Raw genomic sequence first — 19,384 nt, forward strand, 5'->3', positions numbered from 1 at the left:
AAATAAGATAAAGCTGGGGTGCTGTGGTGGCGGAGGGGCAAAGCACAACCCATGCATTGAGGCCTTAGTCCTCATGCCGGTGGTCACAGGCTCGATTCCCAGCCTGGCGACACCTGCTGCATGTCCCCCCCCCCACATACACACACACACAATCCTCCCTCCTGTCAAACTACCCTCAAATAAAGGCCACTAGAGCCAAAAAATTAAGATAAAGCTCTGTAAGATGCAAAAAAAAAAGTGTTCAGACACACTTTTGTGCATCCATTTTGCATTTTTAATGAAATAGAAGTATAAACTTTAAGCAAATACTCCTTATTTACTGCTTTCTACTTCAGCAAATGCATTCTGATCAGTATTTCAGTCTGCCACAGACTGTTTTGGGCAATTAGAGAAATTCAAAGTGTTGCAACTCTGATGTGTTGCATACACTACGCATATACACCACTACAACTAAATTATGTGTGCAGCACATTTGTCGAAGCAAAGACCCAATTCCACACTTTGCTACACCATGCAGACTTTCTGTCTGCGCTGATGAAAACTGGCTCGTCTTCCATTAAATTACTGCCACTCATTTGCAAGACTGGCCGACTCAGCTTAAAGAAGGAACTCAAATGTTTCTTTGTGAAATTTTAAACATTTGAAAATATGTGTTATGCTAATAGCAAAAATAATTGCTCAGTTTCACTTCTAGTCTTGGTGTGTGTGACGTTATTTGGCTAAGTAAAATCAAAGCGAGTTTGAGTTGTGTAGCTTAAAGAACATGGATGTCCAATGTCCTGCTACAGTTTTAGATGTGTGTGTCTGAACAGACGAGTCAAATGTTCATCGACATGTCATCAAATTACTCAGTTAGGGAGCCATTATTTCATTCATTCAGGTGTGTTGAGCCAGGAAAAGAACTAAAACACACAGGATAGAGGCCCTTAAAGGGACTGAACTTGGACATCAGCGTTACAGACTCTTTCTGGTGCTGTGAAGGTTTTTATTTATACCTCAAAAACAGCATCATGTGCAACTATTCTTGCAGAGTAAGCATAATTATTCCCTTAAATGTGGACACAGATGTCTGTCTGTTTTAAAGCTTTCTCTCTCTCTTTGTTTTTTTTTTTTTTGTTTGTTTTTTTGCAGTTTAATGTGGTCACGGTAAAAACTTCAACAACAAGAAACAGCTTTGGGATACCACTGTAACACAAATACAGCCCACAAGCTGTTGGACGAGGAGATGATTAACGTTAATCAAGCACCGTTAGTTTACAGTTTACAGACAAACTGAACTACAACAACCTGATTATACTGAACATCTTCCACTGGATAAAATAGGAAATTACAAGGTGATGTTCCCAACAATGTTAATGTCAGTAGGGAATAAATTACTAAAGATAGCATTAGGCTTTTACCTGAATATCAACCAGAGCAAGTTAGTGTCATAAGTTTAAAACTCACACTTGGATGCAAAATCACTATAGCGAAGAAGCACTGTGTGAATCTACTTGCAATTATATTTTATTTAACATTGTTATTATTAACTTTTGACATTTTAATCAAGAAATGTTATGAGGAGAACAAAAACCTGATTAATTACATGCAGTGTTAAGTTCATGTATCAAGTTCAAGTTTTGTTTACTGTACTCATATTTTGGTTCTTAGAGGTTTTATTATATATTAATAGGTTGTCTTTGTTTCTTCCAAATATGTTTTATGCAGGGTTAAACTAAGGACCAAAATATTTCACTGTGTTTTTATTTCACTCTTTGGTAGGGATTTGAACCATTAGTAGGGCAGACAACAGTAGACAAAAACTAATCAATCGTCCAAACATCCGTTAATTTTCTCATTGGACCTCAAAGAAAAAACAGAAATTAGTATCATTTTTTAAAAATCTGATTGGTGCCTGTCTTGGCACAATTTGCTTCATGTCGAAATACTGATCCTGTGCATTAGATCAAACAGTAAAGTGTTAAAGTGTTAAATTACACCATGATGGGATTGCTCCATGGTTACAGCAGGACTGTGAGAGGAAAGAAAATAACTGGGCTATTCTGAACCCAGCATATGTTAGGATATGAGTCCCTGCTTCAAGTAAAAAAAAAAAAAACTATAAAGTTTTACAGTCCAACCAAGAGTTTTCCTAGATGTTGTGTCAGTAATTAGACACCTTAGGACATTTAGGTTTTATCAATGGCTACAGTTGACGTCATCACTACATAACATTTAATTTATCGATCAATATGCAACAACAATAAAGTTGACATGACAACATCAACTTCCAATCCTGTTCGATTACGATTTCGTAGTAAAACAATCAGCTTTGGTGTCTCCACAGTGAAGGGTGACAGATGAACCAAGTAACTTTTTTTTCTTTTTTCTTGTATTGCATGGGGGTGGGAGAGCATTTCTCTGCCCGGCAACAGAGAGAGCTGAGTCATCTCTGTCACAGCCCTCCCACGCCTCGCCACGCTGCACTACTCTCAGTATCTCTCGGTGTGGAGAGGCACAGCCATGGACTTGATACCAAAACTAGCATCATCACTTCATCCAGGCCCACAGATGACAAAAACATGCAGTTACCGTAAAGGTTGGCGGGAGGAGGGGGGCCTTGGTGGAACAAGGCTGGCATGGGTGGGTGTGGGTGTGTTTTGTAGCTGTAATGTGTGTGTGCGTGTGTGTGTTAGTCTTTCAAAGATAATTTGCAGAAACTGAAAATTATCAATTTCTGTAAATGGATGACAGTCATCCATTACGAAGGGAGTGTCTGAAGGAGTAAAGAGAAAGCGATTAGAGATGGTTTTTTTTCCTTTGTGTTCTTCTGACCAATCTGTAGGCTGAAATACGCTGATTTGAGACAAATGTGACATAAAATGCCTTCAAGGCAAGACTTCGTTGATGCGCTGTTGTCGTATTACATTTGTAGAAAGGCATTGACAACTAGAAAGGAAATATTAAATAATAACAAAAATCAAAGTTACATACCCCTAATTTTGAATATTTGGGGTATTTAGGCCTGTTTGCTTGCAGCATCTATGGTGCACCCATTGCCCCCATGTTTAACCCTCCCTTACACTGTACAAAATTTTGCTGCTCGTCTATTGCAAACTTTTCTGGCATATTGACATCTGTGCAGTTTTTTAGCTTGCTCAGCAATTTGTTCTGTAAAGTGTTAGCTGGCGGTTTTGGTTACTTCACTGTGATCAAGGTTTCGATATTTATAACCCAGGTCAAAACTTGAATAAATGAACTCCTATATGTTTGTAACTACAGCTGTGTTACTTAAAAGATTTCCATCCTGATTTTTTTTTTTTTTAAAAAGGTTCCATACACATAACATTTCTAAGAAACTGAAAGGTTAAATAATTGTTTCTCTGTCAAAAGAAACCAAACTGTTTTCCTTTTTTCAGCTTCAGCTCTTTCCAGAAGAAAGACTGTAAATCTCTCAGAGTACTAATGAAACCATTGTGGTTAAAGGCTCTCGAATCAATTTAAAAGAAGGAGAAAAGAATAAATCTCATTTACTTGCACAAGTGGTTCTACAGATGCTGCGACTAAAAAAACTGAACTTATGATGTGCTTAAAACTAGACAAAACAGAATAAATATCATAAAATTAATATTAATGTTAACATCTTGGACTTTCTTTGTAAAATGATTATTAAATTAAATGCATGTTGTCCAAACGCTTTCTACAATATAACACCTGAGAAGGCACTGAGTTGCCAGCAATTTACTTTCAAAACTGACCAATTGCCAGTAAATACAAAGAATTCTATTACAAAAGTAGTATTAGTGAACAAACGCTCTGTATCGATGCAGTGACTTTTTAATTATCATCTTATCTAAAACTAGCGACCTGTCCGGTAGTACCCAGCCTGTCACTCAATGACCACAAGAGACAGGCACCAGCATCTCATGACTCAGCAAGGAAAAGCAGGTAGAGACTGACGGGATTTCATGAAAATCTAATTATTACGCTGGTACACAATAATGTTGACATACAGTGAGTGACACTGAGGTGTCTGCATATGTCTAATCATAAACTCTGAATCAACAACATGTAGCCTCAGTACATCATTTAAGGTAGCTAGCCAAGTAGTTTCTGACATTAGCTAAGCAAGCTAATGTTGCAGGAGGCAGCAATTTGAGAGCATTGCAATTTTCTGATTAATTTTCTGGACTCAACATGAACATGGTTTGGAAAAAAAACAAAAAAAAGTTAACATCTTTACCATAGTTCAGATTTAAAGTACTCTGACTGTTATTGTTTTAGTTGTATTCAGCCAGCTCCCTCTTGTACTTTAGAACAGAAAGATGGCGAACAAACATTGCTCTAATTTTTGAGGAAAGACTGAAGCGTTGGTAAATACATCAGCCAGGGACGCCCAAACGGCTGGAACCTACTTTACCAACTCAAAGTACGTAAATTGCTAAGCTAACATGTCAGTGCATTATTGCCACTTGTTGGATTAGAGAGTTAAATTGTATACCAGAGTCAAATGTTGGAGGGAACATTTGAGATAGCATTAGCATTACCTTTAACTGCTTCAACTAGCTAACAGGAACAAGACGTGCTGTACAGCCTGCACTAAGGTAGCTAACACCAGCATTGTGCCAAGCTTAAGAAGGCATGTAGTTTCACAATAGTACTTTAGCTTACCAAGAATAAAATAAAAAAGAACACCAAGTAGTAGAAATCCTTACAGGTCTTAGCAATTTTTAGTTTTGTCAGTTATGCTCGTTAAGAGATTTTGATGATTACATAAAACATACAGTAAAGCTAATAGGCGCTCGAGATAAGCTCCAATAGGACTGCGAGAGGGTCTGGTCAGATATGGTGATTTTGAAAAAACAAAGACATACTGTCCTTGACGTACGTTCATATTTTCATACGTTCATGCATTCATTTTTTTCCCATCAGACAGAATCGCTAACGCAAATTCAAATTTGATGGTGTAACTTCCAGGAGCTAATGGACCATGATTTTCATATTGATCCATCACTGTGTGCCTTACACATTCTCACAAAACTACATGAGAGTAAAGAATCTAAAGTCAACTCCAGGCAACTAGTTCACCCTCTAAACCTGGAGCTTGTGTTTCTTTATTTTTACGGTACAGCTTGCGGATAAGATGCGCATAGATACAGACTGTGAAACTCTCACCAACACCACTAAAAGATTCATTTCTGTACATAAATCGCTCCCGAGTTGTACTTCTTTGATCATGTTCTTTTTATTGTGAGGACAGCTGCTGCAATATCACCAAGACATCTAACACATACGCTTTCACTTTAGCCCTTCGAGGTGCGGACAGAGCATCACCATATGATTGAGCGACTAAATTTAGAGCAGCCGGTCACAGGACAAGTGGGAAAAGTAGCCAGTGTTCGCCACAGCCAGCCCTGCCACCAACACGCTAAAAACGGTTCCTGTCCCCAGCTGTGATTATCCAATTTTACCTCACTTGTGCTATTTTCAGTACTTTGCTACAATACATTGAATTGTGCTTTTTATTTTACACCACATCTGTTGAATGAAAACCAATCAGGGTGATCTATTTAAAGAGTGCTTTAAGATTAAAGAGAAAAGAATAAGTCTCTAGTAGCGAGAGTTAAAATCATCAAAGATGAGAAAACGCTTTATATTTTCCGTCCAGATCTTTATTTCTTCCTGCTTTAAGCCTTATGCTGTCGCTCAGGTTATAACTTTCTTTGAAGCCTTTTTGATTTGACCACCTGAAGTAGGAAAACGGCAACAAAACACTGGAGCCACAGCTGAGAGTGCAAAGCAGTCATTAAAGTTAAAATATGAGGGGTTCCCTAGAGTCTGCCCACCTCCTCTGATTTTCAAACAGAAAACGTCAGTAATGGCTGAAGTAAAGCTCAGCTTGCTTTCACTTACCAGTTTGTCTCCCTTCATCCTCCTCTTCATCAGAAAGTCGCCAGTGAACACTGAGAAGAGAGGAGAAAGAAGGGAAAAAGAAGAGAGAATGAATGTTTTAATCACTCTGAAGGAAGCCAGCCACCTTCCCACTCACATTGCTGAGTATTCACCTCACACAGACACACAGCACAGCTCAAAGCACAAACTAAGAGATGCCTCCAACAGACCCAGAAGAATCACAGCAAGATAGGGAAAAAAAACATAGTCGGGGGGTTACAGAGTGAAAGAGTGACAGTAAGACAGAAAATGTAGATCCAGAATAGAAAAGAGGAATGAATAGAATGTAGAGAGGAGAGCATGATGAAAGGGGGAGGAGAAAAAGAGCGAGAGTGGGGAAAGAAAAACTGAAATGCATGGCTTGGCTGAGTCATCTGTAACCACCACTTCCTTCACTGCTCTTAGAGCTCTACTGATGACTGGCCAACTTCTAAAACAGGCACACACACACACTAATCATCTCCTGCTTTCAGCTTCACACCACTCAACATCATTTGTTTTCTAAAAAAAAAAAAATATCTCCTATGTGGCTCTACTTCTACATATACCATCACGGGGAGCATGAGAATGGCACAAATCTAACGGGAGGTACAAGGTTTTAATGTTACTGCTTGAAGATTGCGTTTAATTATATATTTAGGAGTTAAGACACTTCAAATAACTGCAGTACACACAGGACCGAGAAGTCTGTTGCATCCTTGAGATTATGGGATGATTATGTGAAAGCCTGGGAAAGCGAGTCATGGGCTGACCCCACTCCAACCAGTCAAATCAAGACCGTTTCCTTTCCCAGAGTCCCCTAAAGGATTGTTTCTAAGTTGGGCTTGTTCAGAAGCTTGCTTGATATGTTGTTAGATGATGGGGAATAACAGAAAAAGAAAGAAATGTAACTTCTTTTCTAAAAAGTGTTTATTATTCCATCTACCCGGCAGCTAAATGGCCCTTTTCTACTGGACTATACAGCCAATGGCTTCTTCATTACGTACACTATGTAATACCAGGCTGGAGCCCTTTTTATCTTCAGAACTTTAGGCTTTGGCTGCTGCTTGGAGATTTACAATATTTTTGGACTCGAGTCAGCTGTAGTCGCCATGCCAGGCCACTACATGGTGCTGTGATTTTAGAATGTCACTGATCCTTAGCTTCCACCTCGCTAACTTTCACCTCATGGTAAACAGTAACTCATCTCCATCTGCCATGAACAAAGTGGATATGTAATGTGTTCCTTATCAGAGACGGTGCCAAACTGAACAGGTTAAGTAGCACAATTCTAGCCGCGTTTGTTTTTGTTGTTTTATTTCCATGCAAGCATAGAACAAACCCTACAGACTTTCACACATCCACGCGGGGTTGATACGGAAAAGTTTCACTCGGAGACCTGGTTTCAGATAATGCCGTTGTGAGACATTCTGGTGTCGCGTAAACGAGTGTCTGGACTGCAACAAAAATGCTACGGTTTAGCCATGTAAACGGGGAATCTTAATTTTCATGGCATAGATTCCAGAAAAGGTCCTCAGACATTTTGTTTCCTTTTGACATTTGTTCACAGCATCAGTTCTCAACCCAAATGCCCCCTGTTGGCTTGAGACCGGGTGACTATGGAGGCTAGGTAAGTGTAGCTAACTCACTCAAGAAGCCATTTTTTGAGATAATTTGAGCTTTGGATCATAGTGGAGTATCCGGCTTTAGGAAGCCATAAGAACATAGACATACTGTAGGGATGGACATGATCAACAACAGGCTGCAGGAATGTTTTATTGGTGTAAAGGTGAAAACCGCTTCACTTTCACGTTGCTGACTCAAAATGTTGACTTTACACGTAGACTACTGTATTGCTTTTTTAAGTTGTGTTACAGGAACTCATCCCACAAAGCATATTTGATACACATTTCATTGAAAGTGGAAAAAATATTTCTATTTAAATATCTCATGTTACAACACAGACATATACAAGTGCGGCCTAAACATGTACTTTTTTATTTTATTTTCAGTTAGACACTGCGATTTTTATTCAAATGTGCTCAGTAGTTCGGGCATTACTGTTTCCTTTTACGTCAGTAGTTCGTGTATTTTTATTATGTTCGAAAACATCGTTAAAGAACTTTACAGACAAAGGAAAATTCCTCTGAAAAGTGTCATATCTTGGGCTACAAAATTACTGAAAATGCAGCCAAATTCAATTGGAAAAGCAAAAACACTTAAAAAGTCTGACAACTACTGCTTCAGCCCAGTTTAAATTGGTAAAAGACGCCGTGGCTCCTCGTAGGTCATTTTTGGTTACAGTGCTGTGGAAACAAAAATTCCTAACATTGCTGAGATAAAAAAATACCTTTACATCTCCTCCATGCAGACAACATTTAACCTTTTCAAATGTCATTTAGCCACACAGGCTTAGGCTTATCATAAAAAAGCAAGCTTCATGTAAACAACAGAAATCAAGCGAGTGCATTTTTGGCATAGTTGTGGAGAAAGATTTGACTCAAAAGAGGCCAGCCAGACTTGACTGTCTGGGTTTGGGGAAATAAAACGGCAGTAAAAGCACTTCTTTAAAAATGAAAAATTGTCTTGTTGAAGGAGAATTATGCAATGTTTCCTGACAAAAGATCTGATTATGCTTTGAGCACTGAGGCAAGTGGCCCGATTTCTGTTTTAGATCTCCGAGAGAAAAAAAAGTAACTGCACCATGACAAAAAAAAAAAAAAGTAAGATTACAGTTTTTCAGAATGTTGTGTTAATACCCAATAACTCATTTATAGTTCATTTATTCTTGTCAGAAGTTACACTTAACTATGTTTGTAGAGATGAATAATTTTTTTATTTGTATTTGGGTTATTTTATACAGTTTTTCAGATTAGTGTGTCACTGGTACACACACAAACACACACACACAGTTCTTGTGTCAATATGAAATATCAACTCCCTCATCTCAGAAACAGAAACAAACCTAATGAGCCAAACACGACAGCATCACACCCCAGGACTGTTCCTTCTGCGCACAAACAAACATGTACCCACTGAACCGATGAAGCCCGTGAGGTCAGAAACAAATTACAGATTATTTTAAAGTTCGGCTTGTGACACATAAATGTTTGAAATCAAACTAAATTTGCCATCAGAGAAAGACAATTGACCAAATAAAGTTACTAAATGAAAATGGTAATTTTATCAAGGGAAAAAAGCATCCAAAACAACCTGGAAACAAGCTGCAACCTTTTTAAATCACAACATTGTTTCAGTTTCGTGACCCCCACATGGGCCTCATTACTGGACGAACTCCTGGCTAAAGCAATCACTTAAAAAGAATAGTTTGGGAAAAGCAACACATCAGAAGAAATTCGAGAACAAATCAGAAACAAAGTCACTGCCAACTTCGCAAAGGGTTACAAAGCCGTTTCTACGGCTTTGAGAATCCAGTGAACCACAGCGAGAGCCGTTATCTACAGGAGGAGAAGAACTGGAAACAAAAATGAGCCTTCCTAAGAGTCTTGAAACGTTACTTCAAGAGCACAGCGACTGCTCATCTAGGAGGTCACAAACAATCCGAAATAACAAAGCTCTACAGGCCTCCTGGTTACCGCAAGGATTCATAATTCAAGAAATTAGAGTCTGGGGTAAAATGGTGATTGTTCTGAAAAAAACAAAAAACAAAAATATTTATCGAAAAGAAAATAAAGGACAATTTCAGAATCTGTCCAAAATCCTGATCATCTCCGAGTCTTTGGATAAACAATTACTGTCAAGACTAGAGTGGAACTTGGAGGGTGGGAGTCCTTTACACATTAAAACATGACAGTCTGGGGTTGATTTACCATGTCAGGATCTACACAAGTCGCCACAATTGATGGAAACGTCAACTCTCTTAAAAGTGGAAGAGAATGTTGGGAATCATTTCACAATCCTAAATGTGTTTTGTAAAGTGCTTTGTGGTTTCTGACGTGTAAAAGTTGCTACAGAAATAAAGTTTACGTACTTAAGTGGCTCCCACTTTCAAATGGCTTCAAAACAACAAAATTAATCTGTATTAGTTTAAAAACGATAATCCTCCACGTTGCCATTCCTGCCAAGGGTGAGACAATAGGGCCAGTGTGGTTGAATACTTTAAGCTCCTTTAATTACATGAAATCATGATTTGTAAACTCCTTTCGTGTTTATTCAGATTATCCTTGTCTGGTGTTATTGTTTTTTGATGATCTCAAACGTTTAAGTCATACAGAAAAAAAAAAAAAAAAAAAACAACGAATCTCTGCCAGGCAAATACTTTTTTAAACAAATCGATAAACTGACAAATCGGCTGATATTTGGGTCTACATGGGCCCTAACGCCAAAAAAGTAACGCAAATCCCACTGAGGCCTGAACACTAAATGTCTAGAAGCACAACTAATGTCAAAATAAGATCACAGGTTAAGATCAAAACAGCTTTTATAAGATGGTAGATTTGAACAACATCAATTTTTATTTCTCATAAGCACTAAATCAGAAGGACATTACTACTTACCCCTCTGCACCTGACAGGGGATCTGACACCTGGCATTGTGATTTCTCGTAAATAACTTGTCATGAGTAGAAACAGTTTCGCTTAAAATAATTTCTGGTTGTTTTTTTTTTTTCTTCCTTTTGAGGGGTAAATCATAACCCGTGAAACTATCTGCAGCCTGCGCTCGACCAGCGCTTTCGTTGACATTCAGAAACACGTCACAGTGAACCCACCGTTCTGCAGAATGACACATCAAGAGCATTAGTTAAAACGAAAACAAAATTACTGCCTCATCATGAGAAGATCGTCATCAGCAGCATGCAGCTTTGGCCTCCAATGCGATCGGTTCCTGTTTGCAATTCTAGAAGTGATCGGCGTGCAACTGGGAGATGAACTCCTACTCCGTCCAGCTGAGGAAACGATGGGAACTTATTAAACGCAATGCTTCCTCTGCAGTTCCCACGCTTATCACAGCACACTTGAACGATCGGGTACAAATGGCTGCTCACAAGGCCAGACGGGGCCCATGTGGAGTCATAACCACGATGGGTAAAATCGAGAGCACATCCTGATCGTGAGGTTCATTCTGCTGCTCAACATATGAATGGTCTACTTCCTGCTAATGAATAATAATGACACTGATGCAGACATCACTGTAGCCTTGGAGTACAGTGAATGCAAACATGACAAGTATTAAGTATTTTGATCAAAGATGAACTTTTTTGAAGTGGATGTAAGGAGAACTCCCAGCAAACGAGTTCGACCCAAAGTTAAAACGTCATCGTCTGATTGAATCTGATTCGTCAAGAACCATCCGGATGTTCTTAGGATCATAACACACTCACATACTTTATAAGACGACATAAAGTGTGCAAGTTTATGTTATCTTGTAAATTAAGTATGAGATAATATGTCCGACAGATAAAGATGAACAGCTGAACAAGATACGAAATATCAAACTGTATGTCAACATAATTTTCAATACTGTGGCCACATTTTTCAAAGACACACTTCTGTTTAATAAAAGCAGAAAAAATGTAAAAACTTCAAAAAGAATTTAGTCTTATTTAGGGCAAAAACATTAACTACTGGGTAACTCAGCCCCTTCTAAGAAAAAAGTTTGAGTGTTGTTTTCCTTTTTAGCAAAACAGCAAATACTACAACACTTACTAGATGTGTTAATATACTTTATGGAAGTGTGTACCTTAGATTTAGTTCTGTATTACTCCAAATCCATACATAAAACTCATTTGTACATTGTAATTGATGAGCTTATAGCTGCAGTCTTTCTTGACTTTTGCATCATATTTTATTTGATGATAAATATGAGGAAGCAAGGTGTGTTAGCACAGGTCCTGACTAGTTTGGGCTATTTTCCTTTTATTATTCGCCACATTGGTCACTAGTTTCCATCCATCCAATCAGTTTGTCCCTAGTGGGGTCCAGAGGGGTACTGGTGTCTATCTCCAGCTGACGTTCCGGGCGAGAGGCGGGGTCACCCTGGACAGGCCACCAGTCTGTCGCAGGGCAACACAGAGACAGACAAACTCCATGCAGAAAGACCCCGGGCCGGGAATCGAACCCAAGTCCTTCTTGCTACAAGGCAACAGTGCTACCAACTGTGCCACCGTGCAGCATCACTAGTTTCCCTTACTATGAAACAGAGTCATGAAGTGAAGCATGTCAGTCATTTTTGCTGCTTTACCATTTCAAATTAATGCCATGCAGAGTTTGTGTAAAAACACACATTGACTGGTGAACATAAACCTGCATAACACTGTGATGCACGTAACATTACAGCGTTTCGTCCATTAATATTTAAACAGATACCATTAGCTGTGGCCATCTGGCATCTTTACAACTTTGCCGTTGCAAAGTCCTGAATGTGTTTGACGTTTTTAAAGTCCTTTCAGACATCAGAGTGTTTGTAATTAAGATGCTTCCGTAATTAAGATGCATAGCTAGCATCTGGGGGTTATCGGTATCTTCTGCTGTGGCATCCAAAACACAGGAAGGAGGCAGGAAGGAGGCGGATTAAAGTCAACTGTTTACTTAAAAATAAGAAAACACTAAAGCTAAAGTCAAAAGGTGAGTCCAAAACATGCAGCCGGAGGGAAACACAGGGATACACAACAGGAGGATCTGACCAAGAGCTTTTCTGACAGAGATATTTACGCAGCAGAGATCGTTGCTGAACAAGGAGCAGGAAGCGAATTAGAAACTTGGTGCAGCTATGAGAGGAGGCAAGTAACTGAAGCTGAAGCTGAACTGAGGAAATGGGAGAAGCGGCTGCTAGCATACACAGGGAACATGGAAAACATAGAGACGATCTAAATACACACAGAGAGATTCAACCCAAAACCCAAACACCTCAGAACTGGGACAGTACATCAGTCTCGTATGTAAAAATCTCCAGAACGCCTTTTGTTTTTGTCTTGTCAGCTCAAGATGACGCCGATGAATATGCTTCTCTTTTTTTGCATGTCCATGTAATTTTAGTGAAGTTCAGGCAGCAGCTTATTGTTATGATTCTCCTCCATGATTCCTGTGAGCCAATGAAATGAGGGGAGGGTCTGTGTGTGTGTGTGTGGGTGTGTGTGTTTAAAAAACTTAAATACTGTTACAACGATTTACTGAGGTGTTTGTGAACCTTTAACTTCTGATACCCGATTGTCATTTTCTCCAGAGACAAACAATTGTTACATCTCAATCTCAATAATGGTAAATAAAATAAAACTGGAAAAAAAAACATGACAGAGTTGCAATCCCCACACATAAATATGCAAAAAAAAAAAAAAAACAGGATCGAACTGAAACTGAAACCTTATCTGCTTTTATCAGTAAGAGCAGACAGCCTTGAATGCTAAGTTTGACAAACCATCATAGATAAACAATAACAAATATAACAAAGACGAGGCAGATCTAGATTAAAAACCTAACATGGAGGTTCTGGCTGGCTCAGTTGCGACATGTGCAGAGGCTCACGGCTGTCCTGGGTTCAGTTCCCGATCTCAGGCTGCATGCCTCCCCGTTTTCTCTCCTCGCTAATTCCTGGCTTTGTACTATTCAATAAAGGTCACAAGAACCTAAAAAAAAAGACTAAAATTTAAATAAAATTATTAGTAGCAGCATTCCAATAAACGTCAGTGCTCTGAAGTCGAGGAGCAAATTCATTCTCCAAAACAGCGCAGATCCGTCAGAACAACCAGAACCTCTGGTGCGAATTTCCTTCATAAAAAAAAAAAAAAAAAAAAAAAAACTCTACAGCTATCTGAGTTTATCACAGCTCATTTATCTCTCTGACATGGAGCCACGCACGACCGGTGCACAAACAGAAAGTAAGACTTTGACGAATGCTGGCTCAGCAGAGCGCTCATTGTGGGAGGATTGTGGGAGATTGAGTCTGCAGATGAGTCAAGGAGACCCATTATACTCGATATCAGTATGAATGGCCTAGCTGTCTATCTTTAGGTTTCGTGTGGGAATCGAACCAACATCTGATCGGCCGTTGCCTAGGAAGACCTCTCTGCACCGTGAAAAACATCTGACACAATGCGTTTGTTTTTCAGCTTTGGGTGAAAAAAGGAAACATTATTGCATCCAATGTGAAGGTTGTACAAGTGGTTGTGTTACACTGAACATTTCCAGATTCTTTGGTTTATTACAGATGGATGAGAGAACTTTAGGTGACCTAGAGGGGTTTTCTAAAATTATTAGAAAAGCTTGGCATTTCAATCGGCCAGCTCGGCTGTGCGTAATCGATTTGAGCATCCTGTGACACAAAGAGGAGGCAGGTTCTTCAAAAGATCAAGATACAGCAATTCTTTGAAGAAGCCTAATTATTTTTCCAGCTAACTGGCTATCACCTGCTTCAATCAGCAGGCAGACAGCATAATCACTACTTGTAGTATTGTTTTTAATATTTCTGACAGATGACCTCTTATCTGTCTTTTGGCAGTGGTTCAGTGAGCCTGCTTTGCAGATTTTATCGTGTGAAGAAGACTCTTTGAAGCAGCGAATTCAAGTTGCCGTTGGCAGCAAACAAAAAAACAAAACAAAACAAAAAAAATAATAAGTTTGCGTTTCAGCATTTCATTTGCCTTAAAGGTCAAATCTGGACAAATTTCAAATATACCAGCCGCAACGTCTTGGGGAGTTTGATTCTGACACTTAGCAGTTGCGAGGTTAGTAATTCGGCAGCTGCACGTGTTGATGAACGATAACGTGCAGTTTTGATTGCATCAGTCAGTCAAACATCAATGGAGATGACTGTGCTCAGAGCTCACAGTGTCCCTCTGCCGAACTCTAGTCATGGTTAAAAGGTAACCTAAACTTTCTAGCGGTATTCAAGCCGGGCGCCGGTCCAGAAACCTGTCATGCGCTTTACCTTTTGCCCCTACTCTCCTAATCCCAGCCTTCATCTCGCCAGTCACGCAAACAAAAGGCAAAGGCGACTTTTAAAGGCTCGCTCGATTCCTGTGCGATAACGTCTGGCTCCGAGAATATCAGCCGATGACGGATGGCTGCACATCTGTTCTCTGCGTGTCAGAGGGAAGTCAGTAACACAGACCTGGAAACGCAAGTCAGCAGTTCCTCGTTTCATTGTCCTCCTTCCAGTTCTTGCTGTTACGGTGCACGGTGAAACGAATGAGATCATTTACTGTAAATAGAGAGAAAGAGAGAGAGAGAAACAGGCTTAGAAACAAAATGCTATGGGGGGAAAAAAAATGCTTCACAATAAAGTAAACATTTAGGGCGGCGGCTCTTAAGAAATCTAACCCTCTGAAATAAAACGCAGAAATCACAACAGTAAGATTAAATTACCAAGCCTCTGAATCTTTGAACATATGTCATACATGATAGTATGTTTTGGACTACAGCGAGTCCATGCATTATAGGACATATACATATAACCTTTAAATAATTATCAAATCTAGTTCGACTTGTTTAAGACACGTCCCACAAATAACATAGAAAAGTTGATTGGGGTTCATTTGATACCAGTCATGTAGATTTACTTTGAATTTCTAAAAAAACAAAAACCAGAAAAGCAGACAGTGAAACAAACACAACGTGGTGGGGTAACAGTTTAGGGTGTAAAATACTAGTAAAACATACTTTTATACTATTAACCCACATCTTCAACACACATTATTCTCTCTTTTTTATCATGAGCTAGCACTATTTTGAGTGTTAGCATCTCAGCTCAGGAACAGGACGATGAAGTTCATCCAAACTGGGAACATGTATTGTTGGTGAGCAAAGTTTGGATCCATAGCAACTAAAATAGAAAAGTGTCAACCACATAAGCAGTCTTTTTGTGACTGTAACATTGCACACATTGAAACTGCAGGATGACCCACAGCCCAACATCGTGCAGCTCTGATGCCGACTGGAAAAGAAACATTTCAGAGAAACCTGCATGCCAGTCAACAACCAGACAGACAGAAGTAAAATAAAATCGAAAGCTGGAGTCTTTTTTTTTTTTTTTTTACAAATAAAAAAATTCATATCATTTAGCATAAATGCTGCCTTGCATCTTTTGATTTTAGTTGCCAATAAGTTGGAAAGATTTTATCAGGAAGTACGTTATGACTGTTAATCTGATGTTTATGTCGTAATATGTCACCTGATAAGATTCTCTTTAATTAATCAAATGAAATTTTATTTTATCTCCACAGCTCAGGTTTTTTGCAGAGTCGTCCATTTTACTCGTTACGTTAGCTTGAGTAGCAAAGAACCTGATTTGACTGGCAGCCAATCAGAAAGATGAGCACAGCAAGTGCCATTTCTATCTCATACGCTCAATTTTAACTTATATTTTATAACAATGATGATGAACTTATACTGTGTGTTTATGCTTGTAAAATGCAGTTAGCTGCTGCCTTAGTGTGATGAAGTGAATTCATTCAGAAACGAAAGAGTAAGTGCTCAGATGTGCTCTAGTATTTGTGGGGACTGAACAAGGTGTTAGAAAATTAAATCACAACTAATGTAGAAATTGAAGTCTGGTCTGGATTTTGCCCTGATGAACTCACACATTGCCCTCAACATTCATATGGTTGGAACATAAAATTATCAGTGAACTTTTCTTCTTCTAAAAAAAAAAAAAAAAAGAAAAAACAATCGGCAAGTTGCAGCCTGGTGCAAAAATGGATGGAAATAGCTCAGACCAGCTGGATTTGATTTGGACCTGTATCTAATTTGTGTGCTTTGCTTATGCATATTCTCCAAGTAAGAAATTGTGTCAACAGAATTAACATCGCACCACTTTTTCAGATTGTATACATATTATTTGAGACAAACTCAACCTAGAAAAAAAAGCTTAATCAGGCCTCTTTTTTTTTTTTTTTTTGGCTGAACATCACATGTTGAAGTATGTAACGTTTTCTATTCGAAACCATTTTTCATGTTGACATCCCCTTATCATGCCATCTCCCCACCAGAGTCTTTCCGTACTGAGATCAACCCTCATCGACCTCAGAATTTGTTGCTTTTGCGTTGACATAAGTGGAAAAAATTGCCTGGCGTTGTTTAACAATGGAAACACTTTCCAGCAGAACAATTCTGAGATTTTACAAGTGGGAATAGACACCCACACATCCGCTTACTGAATCTGGCTGTTTTTAGTTCATGTCACAAGGAGTGTGTCTACGTGTCTGAGCACATCTAGAGGGACAACGAACGCCATTCAGTGGCTAGCAGAAGACTGTCAACAACTTTACCAGAGCAGACTAAATTACGTTTAGTAACTTATGTTTGTCAGTCAAAACGAGGCTTATGAAGTTACTTTTGTGATTTATTTCACAACCTGAAACAAGTCAAACTTCTCTGTGCAAAAGTTTTTGAAAGTGGGTTAAATAAATAATGGGAAGCTGTTTAATTAAAGAGGAATTGTGTCCAGATCACATCTGTGATTGGGGCAGATTTTAGCACTAGTTTTACTTCCAAATAAAAATAAAAAATAAAAAAAAAAAGTGGGGGGGTGAGGGGCTCGTCTGTTTTTTGCCGTCCTTTTTCCTTCCTCCCTGCAGCTGCCTCGCCTGCTCTGTTCCTGGGAGACTCCGGACACGGAGCTGTCGTGACTCAGCCAGGAGAGGATCTGACTCACCTCCTGTGGAGCCTCGGCACTTAATTCCCATGAAGGTGTTGCACAGAGATGCTATTGTGCGTCTGATTAGGCTAGACATACTGACCGATGGGGCGGGAGCGGGGACAGAGGGGGCAGCGAGACGCTCTTCCTTTGGGAACACTGGCTTATTTGTCTCTGAGAAAGTTTACAGTACTGGTCCTAATTCTGGCATCTTCTAAGAGTTCATTCAGGAAGCCAGACTGTATATTGATATGTTTCTGTGTCCTTTTTTTTGTGTGTGTGTGTGTATGTGTGTGTGTGGTCTATGATGAATAATGGCTGGGGCAGACCACCATGATCATGTGTTTTATACGCAGATGGGCTCTTAATGATTCCCCTCCATGAAGTCTAAAGTGACCTTTGGGAACTGCTTTGTCACACATCATGCAGGTCGTATTAAACTTAACTCACTTCAGTTTGATGATTTAATCATTTACCATGTCGGAGAAAAGGTGAATAAAGAAAGCTGGTGAAACTGCAGACATGGCAGAGTAAAAAAGTTTCACAGTATTTACACAAAGACTTAAAACAAAACATTTTTAACAAAATCTATTTTGAGCAAAGAAGCCATTATTTTTACTTCTGCCAAAAAAAAAAAACAACTTGTGTTTATATTAGTATATATTGAGCAAACATTGAAAAGCTGTTAAATTTAGGTGGTCAAAACTCTCTTGTAAGAAAGACAAAAGTGTTTTAATCGTTCAGCCCGCTGACAGGCAGTGTGTGAATTATGTGGAGCATCTCATCATAAAAGATTTTAAATGGCATACTGGAAAATCTTTAGCTGAAAGCTGCAATTTGATAAACCCGACAATAGAGCATCAGTTTAAATGAGTCGTTTTAAATTTTCTAAAAGGAAAGAAGGTAAAAAGGCGATACCTTAAATATTTCTAAATGGAGACACTAAATGAGCGGCAAAAAACTTTTATGTTTTCCAGTATGTAGATAGAGTTCAGATCAAAATTGTTCATACACCTGGAATATTTAGGTTTACTGAAATGCTTCTTTTGACTGGAAGTCGTGCCAGCAGGAATCCCAACTTGAGTTTGATTAAAGATTAGGGTGGTGGCCAGGGGCTTTCCAACAGAAGCGTTGGCCGGGGCAGCAGTGGACACCCCAGGTGTCAACAGTGATGACTGTCAGATCACTACAACGGGTATGTCAATTCAATATGAAACAAAGACAGAAATAATTTATGTTTACACTTCCTCTTTACACTCTTCTTCTGCTAACACAGATTTTATCTGCAGCTCCGTTCACCGTTTCACAAATTACAGTTCATTTGTTATTCTCTAACTGCAAGTAGGAAAAAAATTAAGAAAAATGATGGAAAATCAAAGCTACGTTAAAAATAAAAGTGAACAAGCGCTACTCTTAACTGAAACTCTTATTTGAGAGGGCTCATCAGGAAATTGATCATTAGCAAAACGGATAGTTTTCTTGGTCGTTTTGGACTGAGAGAAGGTCGGACGCCGGGCAAGTCATCAAGAAAGTGTGTTCTTTAGGTAGCAGGTTACTCAAACTGAATATTTTCTTTCATTAGTATAAGGATTCCTAAATCACCCCCCCTCTGGTCACCACTTTTATGAAAGTCCAGCTCTGCCACTGTCTTTCAACCTCACAGGCCTGGGAATAAAAAAAATAATCACTGAAGATAAATGGTCAAAAATATTAGATGAAAAATGCAAAACGTTGGTCAGAAATAGAGGAAAAACAACTGCTGTAATGCCACTATGAATTCTGTTTAAACATATATATATATATATATATATATATATATATATATATATATATATATATATTTTCCCTCTCCTAAAATCAAATTTTATATTTTTTTATATCTATA

General features: G+C 38.8%; 1 long non-coding RNA gene across 1 annotated transcript in view; it reads right to left on the reverse strand.

Moving 5' to 3' along the window:
- Nucleotides 1-1,101: 1,101 nt before the first annotated feature.
- Nucleotides 1,102-19,384, reverse strand: part of LOC106963740 (uncharacterized) — a 35,433-nt gene continuing 17,150 nt past the window's right edge. Inside the window, exons 2-3 of the long non-coding RNA XR_001428249.1 lie at nucleotides 14,977-15,066; nucleotides 1,102-5,942 (exon numbers count right to left, since the gene is read on the reverse strand). This is a non-coding gene — a long non-coding RNA (uncharacterized LOC106963740). The remainder of the gene's footprint in view (nucleotides 5,943-14,976; nucleotides 15,067-19,384) is intronic.

This window comes from Poecilia latipinna, unplaced genomic scaffold, assembly GCF_001443285.1.
Source record: "Poecilia latipinna isolate Pla-1442-1.1 unplaced genomic scaffold, P_latipinna-1.0 Scaffold1574, whole genome shotgun sequence".
NCBI lineage: Eukaryota > Metazoa > Chordata > Actinopteri > Cyprinodontiformes > Poeciliidae > Poecilia > Poecilia latipinna.